The sequence below is a fragment of the Balaenoptera borealis genome, assembly GCF_965194805.1.
Source record: "Balaenoptera borealis genome assembly, chromosome: 2".
Lineage (NCBI taxonomy): Eukaryota > Metazoa > Chordata > Mammalia > Artiodactyla > Balaenopteridae > Balaenoptera > Balaenoptera borealis.
Window position 1 is genome coordinate 74621459 of NC_138867.1, and position 18273 is coordinate 74639731.

The 18273-nt window shown below is 37.0% G+C and overlaps 2 protein-coding genes across 15 annotated transcripts in view; one reads left to right on the forward strand and one right to left on the reverse strand.

Moving 5' to 3' along the window:
- ADGRV1 (adhesion G protein-coupled receptor V1) overlaps positions 1–18273 on the forward strand; it is a 566898-nt gene that overhangs the window by 443337 nt on the left and 105288 nt on the right. The gene's annotated exons all lie outside the window — the stretch shown is intronic.
- The window catches only part of LOC309622488 (uncharacterized protein), a 64041-nt gene that overhangs the window by 37679 nt on the left and 8089 nt on the right, over positions 1–18273 (reverse strand). For 3 of the 14 annotated variants that reach the window (XR_014240895.1, XR_014240896.1, XR_014240898.1), the window contains one exon: positions 16424–16536. The exons of 5 other annotated variants lie outside the window; for them this stretch is intronic. The gene's annotated coding sequence lies outside the window, so the exon portion shown is untranslated. 6 more of the 14 variants (XR_014240902.1, XR_014240903.1, XR_014240897.1 and 3 more) reach the window with 6 other exon arrangements.

Sequence of the window (18273 nt, forward strand, 5' to 3'; positions counted from 1 at the left end):
GTAGTTATATTATTAACTAGCCCAACTTAGTTAAATCAAATCAAGTAGCACACATAGGCCAATATGTAACAGCAAAAGGAATCCAAAAGATCTTGAATTTTTAATCAAACTGAAAAGCCAATATAGCTTATGTGTGAAGGTCATATATAAATTCATATATCTCCCTGTCTAGTTTCAAGTCTTCCATCACTTGCTAGCTGTGTGACTTTGGGCAAGTGATTTAACCTCTTTGCTCTTCAGTTTTCTCATCTGTAACATCCAATAATAATAATAACAATAATAATAGTACCTACTTTATATGGATGCTGTAAGTAATAAATGAGTTAATACACGTAAAGCTCTTAGAACAATGCCAGGCACCATACAAGCTAAGATTCACATATTCACACCACACACATTATTTCAAGTACTTAAGAACAAAAATATGATATAAAGAAGGGTGACCGGGCTTTCCTGGTGGCGCAGTGGTTGAGAATCTGCCTGCCAATGCAGGGGACACGGGTTCGAGCCCTGGTCTGGGAAGATCCCACATGCCGCGGAGCGACTGGGCCCGTGAGCCACAATTGCTGAGCCTGCGCGTCTGGAGCCTGTGCTCCGCAACGAGAGAGGCCGCAATGGTGAGAGGCCCGCGCACTGCGATGAAGAGTGGCCCCCACTTGCTGCAGCTGGAGAAAGCCCTCACACAGAAACGAAGACCCAACACAGCCATAAATAAATAAATAAATAAATAAAATATTTAAAAAAAAAAAGAAGGGTGACCAATTGGGATTTTTAGATTAAGTATCACAGATATCTGACATTTAAAGCATACTTAATGAAAAATTGCAGTTTTTCAACCTATTCTAGTATATCATAAATAAATCTAAAATATTCATAAGGAGATAAGGCATACACCCTTAAATTGTTCTTACAATTTAAGAAAACATATTTTCTGGTCTTTTGGAAAATATAATAAAAAACAGTTTACTCTTTTCAAGAACTCTGTTAAAACAATAGTGCTTATATATTGGTTTCTTTATTCCCATGAAGCCCATCCTGGTACCTCAGCTTAAGGATTCATGGCTTAAATATTTTCTTAGATCAGTCTCCTAAGGCAAAAGAAGTAAAAGCAAAAATAAACAAATGAGATTTAATTAAACTTAAAAGCTTTTGCACAGCAAAGGAAACAGTCGACAAAATGAAAAGACAACCTATGAAATGGAAGAAAATATTTGCAAATGATGCAACTCACAAGGGCTTAATTTCCAAAATATGCAAACAGCTCATACAACTCAACAACAATAAAACAGACAATCCAATCAAAAAATGGGTAGAAGATCTAAATAGACATTTCTCCAAAGAAGACATACAGATAGCTAACAAGCACATGAAAAGATGTTCAATATTGCTAATTATTAGAGAAATGCAAATCAAAACCACAGTGAGGTGTCACCTCACACCTGTCAGAATGTCTGTCATCAAAAAGTCTACAAATAGCAAACGTTGGAGAGGATGTGGAGAAAAGGGAACGCTCATACACTGTTGGTGAAAATGTAAATTGGTGCAGCCTCTATGGAAAACAGTATGGAAGCACCTTAAAAAACTAAAAATAGAACTACCATATGATCCGGCAGTTCCACTGCTGGGTATATATCTGGAAAAAACAAAAACACTTAATTCGAAAGGATACATGCACCCCAATGTTCATAGCAGCCCTGTTTACAATAGCCAAGACATGGAAGCAACCCAAGTGCCCATCAACAGACGATTGGATTTAGAAGATGTGATATACATTTACAATGGAATGTTACTCAGGCATAAAGAAGAATGAAATACTGCCGTTTGCAGCAATGTGGATGGACCTAGAAAATATTATGCTCAGTGAAATAAGTCAGAGAAAGATAAATACTACATGATATCACTTATATGTGGAATCTAAAAAATAATACAGATGAATCTATATGCAAAACAGAAACAGACTCACGGATATAGAAAACAAACTTGTGGTTACAGAGGGAAGGGCGGAGGGACAAATTAGGGGTATGGGCTTAACAAACTACTATACATAAAATAGATAAGCAACAAGGATAGGGTATAGTGTATAGCACAGGGAATTACACCCATTATCTTGTAATAACCTATAATGGAGTATAATCTGAACAAATACTGAATCACTATGCTGTACCCCTAAAACCAACATGATATTGTAAATCTACTATACTTCCATAAAAAAAATTCATGGCTTAAGAGTTTCTAGTAGTGGGGATATATGTATACATATAGCTGATTCACTTTGTTGTACAGCAGAAACTAACACACCATTGTAAAGCAATTATACTCCAATAAAGATATAAAAAATAAATAAGAGTTTCTAGTAGGAAATCAGAGGCCAAAAGGAGTTTTAGCATTGTTTTTAATGTTAAGGATTACAAAAAATAGATGATCTCCTGTTGTCAGAAACTCAGGATCTAAAAGTTTACCTTCCTTCCTAGCCTACCACAGCTCATGGATACTGGCAGATATGAGAATTCTGGGTCAGAGACAAAGCAACTTTAGTACTCCTGACACAGCCAGCAGGTCAGCTCCTTATAGCAATTCCCCTTGCCCTGCCCACTGCCCCCTGCCCCAAGATGCACAGGGGCAATGTGGGGCAACCTAGGTGGATGCTGTGCACAGAGTGGATTTGCATCCCACCTGAAGACCCTCAAGTTTAGGAAACCCCAATCTTTTATAATGGGCTGCAAGCAAACCTACCTGATCTTTGCGCAGGAAGGACAAATATTTATTATACCAGACAGTAACTAAATCCGCCTTCTGCTCCACAAGGAAGCACTATCTCTACCTTCCAAAGCTGTCCATACATTCTTCAAAAGATAGTCCAGAACAAAAGCTGTCAGCGCCTCTGTTTGCAAGCCATCCAGAAAGAGAGAGACCCGTGGAGAACCGTCTCGCAATATTTATCCCATCAAGTCAGGGGGGAAAGGTATTGTCATATGTTCTTTGGGGGAGGGGGAATAAAGTTAGTTATATGGATAGATAAACAATGATCTCTTCATTATAATAGGAGGAAGATGAAAGGAACAAGATACACATCGTGTTTGCCTTCAGGAAGCTTACAGGTTTTAAACAGATAGGCCTTAAAATGATTAATTGCAATTTGGATAAATTCTACCAGAGAAAATTAAAATTAAATTATGAAATTATATATTGGGGGGACTTGATCTAGTTCATGATGTCGAAGAAGGTGTCACTGAGGAAGTAACAGTTGAAAACAAGGCCTAACAGAGTAGTAGTAATCATCAGGTTAAGAGTAGGGCGTACAGTGTTCTAGGTAGAAGGAAGATCCTACTCCTACTGGATGAAGGAAGCCTAGGTTATTTGAGGAACTACAAGAAGGCCAGGATTATTAGATCAGAATAAAATAAGCAGGGGCTAGATTGGATTTTGGACTTGATCCAGATGACAATGCAAAGTCACAGAAGGGTTAAGAGAGAGAGTGCCATTATTATGTTTGCGTTCTTAAAAGCTTCCCTCTCACAACCATTGTTGTATAAGGAACAGGTTGTAGGGGAATAGTGAATGCAGACAGTGGAGTTGAAAGTTTATTTCCATAGGCCAGGCAGGAGGTGATAGTGATCTGGTCTATAGACAGTGGCAATGTAGATGAAAAGAAATGAATGGATTCAAGAAATATTTATAAAGTACAGTATAGTTGTCAGGCCTGGGTGATTGATTTGATTTAGAGAGAGAAAAATAAAGTCATGGATGATTCTCAGATTTCTGGCATGGGCAACTGCACAGGCAGAGTGCCTAGAAAGAATTAACTAGCCTCTTGAGGATTTATCTCGTAAATTCACTTCTATTTCAGTGACAGCAAGCATTTTAGATATATACACATAAGGAACCTGATTCTCTCCAGGGCTCTAAGAACTAACTTTTGTGCAGATGAAAGACAAGCTGTAGGGAATTGAGATGTTGCATATACCTCTTAACCTCAAAATATAGTGCTTTTTTGCTTAAGTTCATTGAAGAAAGAAGGCCCTTATGCTATCAGTTGGTAAAAAAATAATGCCTCAAATTTTCCTACCAGTATGATCCCTTCCAAACTCCTACAATTAAAATTAGGGTATAATGCCATCATTAATGCTCCCTAAATTCCCAGCATGTTAGTTCTGAGGCTTATGTCCTTTTCTCATATTGTCTTACTGGTCAGACATACTGAATATATAGTAGATAAGCAACTATATCAAATATGTATTGAGCCTGATGTTCACAACGTGTAAGTTATTTCTTAGCATTTAGGAACTCCTAGAAGCATATTCTTGGAGTATTTAAAATGTAATTGACAAAAATCCAACTCAAAGTAGCAAAAGAAAACATATAGTTCATGTATGTAAAATCCTTCGGAGCAGAGTAGGATTCAGCAGCTATGAATACAGAAGTCATCAGGGTTCTGTCTCACTCCATGACTCACCTCTGGATTCCTTTGTTACTTTCATTATTGGCAGGCTTTCTCCGTGAGGCAGGAAGAGAGGCCACTGGCAGCTCCTAGCCTATGTGGTCCTTCTGGTTTCCCAATGGAAAACTGTATTGTTTTCCCACCATGAAAACAGGGAAGACCGTTTGAGTCATGTACCCATCTCTGAACCAATCAGTGTGGCCAAAGGATGAAGCACTTACTGTCCAACTGAAGACACCTGTTTACCTTGATCAGCTTAACCAGTGTTATATGTAATCTCCTCTCCACAAGAATGGGGGATGTGATCCCAGAACATGGGGAAGAGGTGATGGATGGGCATGCAAACTAACGAACAATAGATGTCATTTCAGGTAGGAAAATAGGAAAAGTGCTGAAACATCACTGAATGATTTCAATAAGGGCAAAAGCAGAATTACAGACCTGAAAGGTTAAAACAAAGTATATAAATGTAAGATGAAGAGGAGGTAATTATGCGATAATATAAATAAAAAGATGAAAAGACTATATTGTGTTGCGTGTGAATCAGTAGGTGCCAAAGTTTTAAAGTCAAGAAAGTACAAGGATGAATAAAAACTATGTATAGGACTTCCCTGATGATGCAGTGGTTAAGAATCCGCCTGCCAATGCAGGGGACATGGGTTCGATCCCTGATCCGGGATCGATCCCACATGTCGTGGAGCAACTAAGCCCAAGCGCCGCAACTACTGAGCCTGCGCTCCAGAGCCCACGACCCACAACTACTGAAGCCCGCACGCCTAGAGCCCGTGCTCTGCAACAAGAGAAAGCCTGTGCACAGCAACGAAGACCCAACGCAGCCAAAAATAAATAAATAAATTTATTTTAAAAAAAAACAACTATGTATAGAATATGGGAATAATGATTTAGTTTTACTATTTTACTACCCTTACATGAGATGCTTGTATCTAAGCTGGTACTCTTCAACTAAAAAAATAGACTGAAAACAAATTGGAAAAGATTCAGAAGAGTTTTACAAAGATGTGTAGTGGGTAGAAAATGAAATTTAAAAATCAATAATATGAATGTAATGCTTTGTCTATGCAAAACAAAGCCTTTTGAGATAGATAAAATATGTAAAAGTATTGCAGCAGTAAAAGAGAAATTGAATACTTTTATATATATATATAGTTTTAATTCAGAAAAAAATGCATCTGTATTCAAGATAAAAAAAACAATACAAGAAGTTTGAGAAGAAGCATGAAACATTTGGATTTGAGATAGAGAAATTTTTAGCTAAGAGTTAATAAAGCATTGGAATGAATCAGAAGCCTTTTCTGAAATCTTTTAAAATAGCGTTCCTGCTAATATGTTTGACTGGTGAGGACCCTGTGCTGTTCAGAGTCAGAGTGAAGAGTTAGATGAATATAGGCTTCCTGAGGGCAGGAATCATGTGTTTTGCAAATTTGCATCTCAGGGGCTGGAGCATAATAGACCCTAAAATATTTGCTGAGTAAACGTGTGTTGATGCAAATTTGTATAATACACTCAATTCTTAATTATCTGTGTATGGAATCTGTTTTGTGGATCTGTCAAATAAATATTATATTTATGCTGGTGTTATCATGCGCAACAGATGCCTAGACTGCCAATTTTCTAGCTGCTGTGTTTTCAGTGAGTAGAAGCAGGATATGCTATTCATCCAAGTAAAAGATTCATGACAATGTGAAACGATATAATTTCTAATTATCTGCAATTTTGGATCCTCTGGTCCATTGTCTCCCTCTATTATTGTCATCAACTAAGAGTTCATTTTAACAATAATTATGAAAGATGGCACTTATTAATATCATAAATTATACTAAATAAAAAGCACATGTTCATAGCACCTTTATAAATAGATTTAATATTGAGTCCAGGTTAAAATGGAATTGAGTGATAGAATTTGGGTTACAAAAAGAAACTGAAGGCCCATCTTCTACCTAAGCTCTCCTTCTATAATCATCTCATTATTTAAGTGATAATGAGATGGAGGCCTAACCATGTTAAATGATTGCCCAACGTGAAATAACCTCTTTACGGCAGAACCAGTACTAGAACCTGCTTAAAATATGAAAATTTCCTGGAGTCAGAGGAAAGTTTTCACAGGCTCTTTCTTAATGGAAAGATTCATTCCAATTGGTTGATATAATCCCTACCTTAATACCATCATGAGATTGATTTGTAATTTTCTTTTTTGTGATGCTCTGAAAACAAATTCCACACATGCAGATAAATACAGGCTTAATATGTTTTCCTTTCTCTTTATATATAAGGAACATCTTAGATTTGAGAATTGTGGTTCTTCTTTTCTTCTTCTTTTTTTTTTTGGGGGGGGGGGCACACCAAGCAGCATGTGGGATCTTAGTTCCCGGACCAGGGATTGAACCCACGCCTCTTGCAGTAGAAGCACAGAGTCTTAACCACTGGACCACCAAGGAAGTCCTGAGAATTGTGTATTTAAAATCAGGTCTCCCTTAGAAGGTAGGTTTAAGGATAAAGAAATGAGGAAGTTATTTAACTGTATTTAAACTTGAGGTTCTTAGTCAGTTTTACCGATTTACCTTCAATCTGATTAATCTACACCACTGGCCCAGGAAGACATGCTCATTCAGTTCAAAGATCTCCCCAAGCTCTGCCTAAACTTTTCTGAAATCAGTTGAGTAGTTAATGCATTATGAAAAGATTGTGCTTTGCTACAGACAGTCGCTTTTATTTTGAATAATAAAGTAATCCAGTAATCATGCTGTGGGAGCCACCGTAAGTGACAATGGGTTATATTAAGCATCACAGTACAGTTGGTATATTAAAAATTAACACCTTTCTTACAGCCACAAAGAAGACTGTTTTATTTCATTCACAGCTGGGCCAGAGCTGTCCATTTGGACTTCACAAGACACGTCTACCACCTTGGACATTAAAGCAAATGTTACGCTGCTTCAGCATGATGCATTTTGGTTTTTAGCCAATCATACTGCAGAGAGCTATCTATTAAATCAGGATAATTTAATCTGAATAAAATGTCAGCATTAGAAAATACAGCAGACTTTTAAAAATAATACCCTACAATCTCTTTCCTGTTTCCTTTATGCATTTCTAAAGTTACGTATGTCAGGGCTTTAATAAACTTTTGCTTGTACATCCATAAATGGGAGGCACCCTAGAAGGCAGCCTAATTTTTTTTTTTTTACATGGGATTCCTAGTGCTGAAAGCATTCACTGTTTCGTTCCAACTCTTTATTGAGATCCTTAAAACTTGATTTCTGGCTTTTTTTTTTTTCCTTCCCAAGAGAACAAACAAGCTATAGTTTGAGCCAATAGTAACCCCCAAGCATTTTTATTAATGTGTGCTCAGCAACAGGCTGAGCTTTCTATGGTTGCTTTATCCACAGTCCAATGTTTATCTGCAATTTCCTGTTCACCATCTGGGGAAACCAGATGTAACTCTTTTGAGAGGAAGCACCGAAGTTTCATCTCTGCTTCATTATTTCAGATGTAATCAAAGAAGTAAGCCTATGGAGTGTTTTTGACTCTAATACAGTAGAGTTGTCCCTAGCCTGGACAAAATTCCATCTGTGTTCATTATTCTTTTAGAGGAATTTCTATTCCAGATATAGTTATATTAAGTATTATGTTGGTTCAAGCTGATGAATCTTAATTTTTTAAATTAAAGCCAATATCTTACATCTTGATAGCAATACTCTTTGAAGCTCTGGAAGTTCTTGCTACAACTTTTTAAGGAGACTTCACTCAGTGCCCAACCCCCAGAGCCCCCTTGTTGAGAGAGGGAATGTGGTGCAGTGGTTAGAGAAGGGACTCTGGAGGCAGACCAACTGCTTGGGTTCAGACTCTGATTCTCTGCCTCCTCTTAGAGTTAACCTGGAACAAATTATTTAACCTCTCTGTGCCTTGACTCCCCCATTTGTAGAATGGAGATGATAATACTAGTACTACCTCTTAAGGATTAAATGTTATTCCGCTCATTCTACCCTTCTACTACTGAGAAGAGTGCCTAGCATTTAGTAAATAACACTTATGCGTTACATATTTTTACAGCTATTCCTGTCTCAAAACCTTTGCACTTGATGTTCCTTCTGTCTGGAATGTTCTTCGTTCAGATACTCCCATGGCACGCTCTTTTTTTTTTTAATGTATTTTTTATTTTTGGCTGCATTGGGTCTTCGTTGTCGCACGCGGGCTTTCTCTAGTTGCAGTGAGCGGGGGCTACTCTTCGTTGCCATGCGTGGGCTTCTCATTGCGGTGGCTTCTCTTATTGCAACGCATGGGCTCTAGGAGCGCGGGCTTCAGTAGTTGTAGCTCACGGGCTCTAGTGTGCAGGCTCAGTAGTAGTGGTGCATGGGCTTCCTTGCTCCACCGCATGTGGGATCTTCCCAGACCAGGGATCGAACCCATGTTCCCGCATTGACAGGCGGATTCTTAACCACTGCACCACCAGGGAAGCCTCCAATGGCATGCTCTTTCACTTCAAATATCACGCCTCAGAGAAGCCTTTCCTGACCATCTTTTTCACTCTCTATCTCTATTCGCTGCTTTATTTTATTATAGCTTTGATCACCACCCAATATTATATATTATATTTATCTCATCTTTCTGACTCTTTGTTTCTTCAAAAAGAATGTAATCTCAGTAAGGATTTTTGTGTAATGTTATATCCCTTGAGTCTAGAATGGTGTCTGGTGTGTGTGTGTGTGTGTGTATATATATATATATATATATATATATATATATATATATATATATATGTATAGTAGGTGCTCAACAAATATTTGATGACAGAATAAATGAAGACATTGTGTTAAAAGGATATTTACATTAGAGTACATTTCTATAGATATATGGATCTTTCTATCAGAATTCTCTAAAGCACAAAATAATCACAATTACTCCAAAATGAACTAAATTAAATAACTAGGTAAATGCATACTACATCAAATGGCCACATAGGGACACTCGTTGCCCTATGTATTAATGCAGACTTGTAACAAATACTATTATTCAAAGTATTTACTGGATAGCTTGTGCTTAGGCAAATACTGGGATTTAAGGGATGACTATAATCAAATGAATTGGATTCTAAATAAGATAGAAAAAAATGTCACCCTCAGGCAAATTTAAGGTTTGAATCACCAGTGTCTTTTGATTATTTTTGAAGGGAGAATGCTTTAGGCAAAAGTTATAAACTGACTGTGAGAAAAACAATACAGTGTATGAGGTCTCAAAATGCCTCATACAAATCTGTAGACTTATCAGATAGTCAGTGCAACTATTTTACTGACATGGGTCACGTGCTGGCCTGTCAGGGAGAATTCCAGATGTCCTCCTCCAGATCCTGCTGATAAAGAATTAGAAAAATAATTAACCATACCCATTTGGGTACATATGGTGACAATGAGGATCTTTATGTTTTAGAAATAAAGTGATAGGATTTTTTTCCAGTAGAGTAAGGTGTTCATTGGGTGATATTCTGCCATTTCAAGACTTAGCATTAATTTGTTCAGGACAACAACATGTTGGTAATAATACTGGAATATTACTATCTTTTCCTGTTGTTTGAAAGAGACATTCAGTTCACTGATTTGTTTCTAGAAAAATCTCATATCTCAGTTGAGATATATCTCTCTGACTCTTTCATGTAATATTAGTAATTCCCAGAACTTCATAGTGACCTTATCCTATTTTATTTTCCGTCATGGCATTATCACCATCAGATGTAGTATCTATTTATTTATTTGAATGTGTTTTTTCATATTTTCTTTCTCTCAGGTATCCATGTCAGATTCCAGTTGTGGTCTAAGAGGAAGTTTTTACTTTTTAATTTCTTTCTAATAACTTAGCTCAGGACGAGGTTGATAACAAAGAATTAAGAAAAAGCAGTATCCACTAGAAAGTAAGCTCCAGAAGGGCAAGGACTTTTTGTTGTGGTGGTTATTCACTGCTCTAGTCCTGGAGCCTTGAACAGTCTCTGGAATTTAATAGGTGCTCAGTAAGTACTCACTAAATGAAAAAAATGGAGAAAACACTGCTAGTCTTATGGATTTGTCATGAGGATTAAACTAAAGGTTGTGTGCAAAAGTACCTAATACAGTAGGAGATGGAATCCAAAAACCCTGAAAGGACTCATGTGGCACCCAGAAATGCCAAACCTGACTTTTAAGTGTATGAACGTCAACCCTTAAATATTGATACTGATTAAATGCATGTTTTAAATAAATTTGACTTCTGAAAATTATATTCAGCATCCTCATTTTTATAGTGAGTGAATTTTTTATAATGATGAGAAGCTCATTATGATTTTCATTAGCAATTGGCTTTATGTTTGGCTTATACAAGCTTCTTTCTTATAAAAGATGAAATAATATCCTAAACATTTTACCAAACCATAGACTGAGAACTACTGATGATCTTTATTTGACTGGTATCTTGGCACTGTTCATTTGATAAAGATGACACTTAAACTACTGAACGAACTTGTTGGCTTTGCTTTTCTTTTCTTTTTAATTAATATCAAGGAAGGCCAGAGACAGTGCTCCACTTAGAACTCTTAAGCAAATGCAAATATTAACATCAGGACCTCTGCAGTGAGATTTTACAAGGATTAAAAAAAGGGAATTACAAAGCATAAGACATCTGATATTAGCGTGTGTGATAGGCTGATAGCCTCTTTATTTTCTTGATCCTTTCTCCTCAAAAAGATGCATCTTAGAATCTAACTTTTCAAAATTGCATAGTAATTGCATTTATTAGATGGACTGTAGTGTTTTATACTCTGTTTTTGTTGAAAGCATTGACATACAGGAGAAGCTCTGCCGTATTTCTTTACAAGATAGATGCTTTACATGCTGATGGTGACACTTCTTTTAGGCTATCAGGAGAGTCTAGCTTTTAGACCTAGCGTTTTAAATATCTGTGACTTGTTAAAGATGTCTATGTCAGATTCAAGTTATAGTTTAGGAAAAATTTTTATTTAGCAATCAAGGACAAATTTACCTTGAAAAGATATGGGGCAGGGGGGAAGCAGTATCAAAGGCCTCTTCTCCCTCCAGAAATATTGCTTCTTCAGTGTTCTTCAGTTTGCTACTTTTTATCCAATATTAGTACATTCTTCAGTTGTTAAGTTTGGATTAGTTTTCAGTTAACAAAAGTGGAATTTTTCAAGGGATGGTGAATTATACCTCTACTCCACTTCCCAAGCCCCCTCCACTCAGCTTTGATCTTATGGATCACATCTTGTCATGTCCATTGGGTTGAAGGGTCCTGAGAAGAGAGCATTGGTTCAGTAACTGCTTCCTTCCTGAGGCTGCTGTGATTTCTGGAGTGTCTGGGCTTCTTTTGAAATTCTTATATGGCAGCTCTCTTGAACTTTCTTCCATAATTATCCTTCACACAAACTGTATTGGAGGGGTTGTGAAATGACATGTCTCTCTTTTACTCTGGGCCTTTTTTCTAAAATTAGTAAAATACACAGTCCTTGTATCTTTGGACCAATCAAGCCTCTGTTTTAATTCTATGTAGTTATTAATTTTGGTCCCTGCATATGCCCAAAATCAGGGTCTATACACAAATCCTTGGCCTTGAAAGTTTTATAGCCCCAGAGGAACAAAGATTAATCATAATTATGTTATCTTCCTGAAAATCTCAGACCATGCTTCCTTTTTAAGAGCACAGATGATTCCTGAAGCAACAGGAAACAAAGCTGAGAAGTTTTTGAGCATTGCCTTTTCTTTGCCGTTGTCCGGGAAAGGGAGTATAGCTCTCCCAAGACTGTCCAAATTATTTTCCTATCAGGTGACTTAAGTAACAAATGTCCTTCTCGATTCTCATCTCTTTTCTTTCTTGGCAAATATGATTTCACCATCCTACTCCCCTTGCACACAATAACTCACGCCTTCCTTTGAGCTCCCGCCACCCTCCAGGTGGCTGTGCTATCACATTTAACACGTTGCAGTAAAATTTGGCACGAGCCTCTCCTCCACTGTAGACTCTGATCTTCTCCAGGTCAAGAGGCATGTATTATTCATCACTGATGAATAACATGGCAAATAGCATGCACATAGTTTTTGCTTAGTAGGTGTATGTTGAATGAATGAATAGCAGTCATGTAACATGAACATTGTAACATGTAACATGTAGCAAGAACACTGACCATTGTATGACACAGTAACCATGTTGCTCTCATATTGGAAAGAGTTGTACTTCTCTTGAACTACTGTGTGTGTGTGTGTGTGTGTGTGTGTGCGCGCGCGCGTGCATGTGTGCATGCCTCTGAAACATCTGCTGGAAAAAGCACACTGGAATGAATGTATAGCTGATTTTTAGCAAATAGTACTTTGATTGATACCCCACTCCTGATGCAGTCTTAGTTTATTTTCTATTTGCCTCATTTCTCTCATTTTTATTTTATCTTACGTAGATTATATGTCTTTATAAACTACTTAAAACCCTTTTAGGAACATTAGTTAAACTTTCATATTTTATAGGAATAATAAAGAAGCATAAAGAGAGTCCAGTACCTCTTTGCTGAGGAGGAAAGTAGGGGAAAAAACACCCTGAGAATGCTATTTACTATTACCCAGGTATTGAAATAACATGATAGGCAGCTTATTTACAAAGCTGCCTCAGCTGCCAAAGAAAATGTCTTCCAAGGACAGTAACATAGCTGTGAAAATAAAAGCTTAGTCGTAACAAAGGAGACCACTGTGATGGCATGTGTTCCTTTACCCTTCAAAACAGCAGCCATCGGGAAACACATCCCTAAGCGGTTAGACAATCTGCATCCGAACATGAAGACTTCATCACACCTGACCTTTATGTGGTTTTAAACCTAGGATTTAGTGCAAACAATTTTGGGTTACCTCAGCAGTACCAATTGAAGATTTAAACATATATTTTTTAAAGATTGCATGTCTGTCTTAGCTTTCAAATGACTAAATATTGACCCAGAGCCTTAACATTTTGTTTTTTGGTTTTTGTTTAATTTTTTTGTAATTGACTTACACTATATATTAGTTTCAGGAATACTGCGTAGTAATTCAATATTTTTATACATTACAAAATGATCACAATAAATCTAATAACCATCTGCTACCATACAAAGTTATTACAATACTATTGCCTATATTTCCTATGCTGTACATTGCATCCTTGTGACTTATTTATTGATATTTTATAACCGAAGTTTGTCCCATTTAATCCCCTTCCCCTACTTCACCCAGCCACTCCCCCTTCCTGGCAACTACCAGCTTGTTCTTTGTTTCTATGAGTCTGTTTCTGTTTTATTATGTTTGTTCGTTTGTTTTGTTTTTTAGATTCCCTGTATAAGTGAAATCATATGGTATTTGTCTTTCTCTGTCTGACTTATTTCTCTTAACATAATACCCTCTGGGTCCATTCATGTTGTCATAAATGGCAAGATTTCTTTCTTCTTTATAGCTGAGTAATATTCCATTGTGTGTGTGTGTGTTTATATACACCACATCTTCTTTATCCATTCATCTGTCGATGGATACTTAGGTTGCTTCCATATCTTAGCTATTGTAAATAATGCTTCAGTGAACTTTGGGGTGCATATATCTTTTTGAATTACTGTTTTCATTTTCTTGGGATAAATACCCAGAAGTGGAATTCTTGCTGGGTTATATGGTAGCACTATTTTTAATTTTTTCATTCAAGTCACTGCTATGGGTGTTAAAGGAAATGCTTGCTCTTCTGAGAAATGGTGTTGGACCTTGAGTTAGAGGTGATGATGACTTTGTGGATATGCTTGCTATAACAAAAAAAGTCAGTGATATTCACCAAATACATGAAACAATCTGAATACAGTTAAATGCCACATATAATTTCTATTCACAAGTTCGCATTACAGTGTTTCAGCAAAGTAATTTAACCAATTCACATGCTAAAGTGAATGGTAACGGCTGTCCTTTATTGAGTCTTTACCACATGCGAGGCATTGTGCTAAGCACTTTAATCAAGTTAATCTAATTTAATTCTCACAACACATTTATGAAAAAAATAGATTTTATTCATATTTTATAAACAAGGATACTGAAGCTCAGAGTGGTAACTTCACTTGCCCATAGTCACACAGCTATTAAGTAGCAGCCGAGGTTCAAAGCCAGGCCCATCTGATTCAGAGTCCACATCTGTAAGCACTTCACTTTCTCACTCCCTGTTTTGTGAAATCATCATATTCTTCCTGTCTTCCATTTAGAATGTCCCAGGCAGTAGTGGGTTTTGATGCATTTTCACCCATAATCAAAGCCAGTTAGATTACTCTCTGTTTTTAGTGATAACAGGCAGCAGAATCTTCAAGCAAGTGTTTGATTTAGAGGAGATGATATCTCCTGACTCCTCTCTCCACACACCTGAGTAATAGGCCTTCAAATGAGTTATGAAGAACAGTCTTGACATTTGGTAAGATTTTATCATAAAAGTACATGATACCCTCCCAGACAGCATGTATATCACACTCTTGCATTTTCAGCATGTTTTAAAAATTATTTCCATTTTGTGGCACATGAAACTTTCATTTGAAGAAAGAGAGAATAAGAAATAAAAAAGAGAATACACTAGTATACCATCATAAAGGGAAGTTTTTCAAGACTTTAGCTGGCCCAGCTCTACATTTAAGAAGTTTGGCTACAATGAAAAAGTTAAGAATTTTAGCCAAAAAAAAAAATCTTTACTGCATGTTAGATCATGATATTTTTTAATTAAAAGAAATTCAGAAAATTCATGAAGGAGATAGCCTTAATTTTTTTAAGACAGGTTTTGGACTATTTGGGTTTTTCTCATACATTCATGATTATGCTCAGAAATTAATATTACTCTGCTGTTCCCATTTCATTTCACTGCCCTGAAATCCTGTTGTTGAAATTACAGGACTTGAAAATAACAGGAACATCCTGTTGTCAAAAATAAATTCCTTAAGATAAAGTATTAATTCAACTGAAGCCAATTTTTTTTGGAGGGTGGGAAGTTCCTCAGTGGGAGGGGAGCTTATGAATGACAGAGTGCCATTCACTGCCCTTTCTTCATATCTTTGGATTCACTGGCCTTTTTTCATATCTTTGCTATATCTCTAACTAAATGAAATTTATTCTTTCGTATGAATATATGTTGCAAAAACTTAATATGTGGTGTCATTAAAAACTTTCATGAGAGGGATAAGTAAGGTCTAAGCTGCTTGGGTCACTACTATTGAGTATTATATTCAGAAATATGCATGTTTATTGTTTCTATGATTTATTCAGTAGTCCCCTAGCCCCTGGGAATTCATATGCAAGGTAAAATAAAACACTGGGGACACTTCCTAAAAAAGGAATTTTTAGATTATTAGCAGAATATGGCCCCTGAAAACATTGGGGTTATTTTTCTTGAGTCTGACTTATGCTTTGGACCCTCATTTGGAACACTGACTTAGGAGTTTAGACAGTCAGGTTCTGGGCAGGCCTCAGAAGTCCTTGGTTCTTGGGTTCTTCACCCATACAGCTAGAGTGAGGGTGAAATGACCTTTATTATTTCTTCTAGTTTTAAGATTCTATGAAGAAAAAATGCCTTCGTGAAAGGAGGAGGTACAGTTATCTTTCTGGTGGGCGGATCGGGTTGATGGGACATTCACAATGCCTTGCTTTCTGATAGTCAGCATTGGGAGTCCTTCAGCAGTCACCCCATCCAGACTGTGGGCTTCCCAGTGGCTTGAAACTCTCCCTCTTCTAGAAAACCATCAGCTAATTGGCCTTTTCCCTCCAGAACTGTTTGCCTTCTCCTTAGAGGACAGCAGGTAAGAAACCATCCGTTCAAATGCCTAGAGAAGCCCCTGAACCCAGCTCTGTCTCCTGCTGCTGACATTTCTGGGCCAGGCCTGTTTGTCAGCCTGTGGCAGTGCAATAATGTTATGTTGGACTTCCTTGAGGGTTACCTACCTCGGTTTGAATGACCCATAATTACCTTGACTTTTCAAGTTGGAACCAAGTTTCAACAATGGTTTTGCAGAAACACAGATGAGTCATGCGGAAAAGCTGCAAAGGGAAAGTTTTCCTCTTTCCCCTCTTGCAGAGCCTCTGTGGACAAAGGCGGATCATCTTATTTGCATGACTAAATCACACTAAGTATCTGCTGATTGGCAAGGAATTCCAGAGGGAAAATGCTGATTATCAAACCCCACCTCTTCCATGAAGTCTTCCCTGACTACCGCAGTTTAAAGACTTTTCTATCGTTAAACTCGTACTATTCAGCACTTTTCCCTAACAGATAAAAAAGGTGCTAGGTGTTCACACTTCCCTCTCTACTATTTGGTTTCTTCTTTTTATTCAAATACAGGTTAAGTCTTGTATAGACATAAGAGGATTTGGGGCTTAGTAATAGATGATATATATATATATAATCATCATAAATATCTTTATTGAGCACCTACAGTGTTCCAGGCTCCCATCCAAGAGCTTTACATTCAGTTCTCACTCCGCTCTTATGAGGCAGATGCTGTTGTTCACTCCATTTTATTTTTTAGGAAACTGAGGTATAGAGAAGCTCATTACTGGCCCAGGTCACAGAGTCAGTAAAAGGTATACCTAGGATTGACTTAAGACAGCCTGCTTTCAGAGCCTTCATTCTTAACAGTACACTCTTTTTTTTGTAGGCAGTATTATCCTGATGCAGTAAGAGACTTTTTCCTACTCTGTCCTTCTTCCCGCACATAAATTGTCAATAGCAACATCATTTTCTTTTGAGAAAATTCTTTACATAAATCATAAAGGAAATCATTTTATATCTATGTATCTGGTATCCAGTGTAAGACTTTCCAACTTTGGACTTTCAAATGTTGCTTCTACATCTGTATGATCTAATCCTTGAGATTTCAAAACTTCAAGGGAAGTGAAATGTGTCATTTCCCATCAAAGCTGGGGATTCCCCATAGAGTGGACAGAATTTTGGCCTCCATTTGCTTCCAGTTTTACTTTCCTTTTCTGAAATTAATCCATAAACTCTGTCTCGTTTCCCCCAGATATTTTGGCCTGTATTTCTTAACCATTTAAGCATTTATTAGATATCCCTCACATGTTGGCAGTGTATTGTGGGATTTTATAATGTTCTCTCATTGTTGCATCGTACTTCTCTTGCTCCAAGACCCTTCAGGGAAGAAGTTATGCCTTTTACATTTGCTAAGTTTCCAGCTGTAACTGCAACGTTGCAGGAGGTATAAAAATACTCAATAAATATCCATTAATTGTAGTATCATAAACCAGCTCTAACAACGACCCAGTATGAACATATTAAGGGTGTTTAGATATCTTAAAACACATCTTTGATGTGCTAACCCATTACTCTGAAGACCAACATCCTTAAATATTTGTTCAATAAAAAATTCAGCACATCACATTGAATTGAACTCAGCAACAGAGTGAGTATTGGAATTGAAACATATCTATGTTATCTACAACTTGACATAATGACCTTGAAATAATTGACGTTATCACCTCATCTACTTAACATTATCCTGTTTTCTCAATAGTTAAAAGTTAACACTGTTGTTTCCAGGATTACAATTTTACAGAAAGCACAAGGAAGTGTATAGTGTATTTTAAACAGGGTATGACTAACTTCAATTAACAATTTCTTAGTGATTTTAAGTCAATCTTTAGGAACATTACTTATTGCAATGTGTTACAAATGTTAATGTGAGTATAGATGATACAAGATGTGGGTATGACTGAGCATTCACTCCTACAGGGAATGCTCTAGGCATTTTTTCTTGGAGTATCTGCAACTTTCACATAAAGCCAGAGAAATCTGTGGGCCTA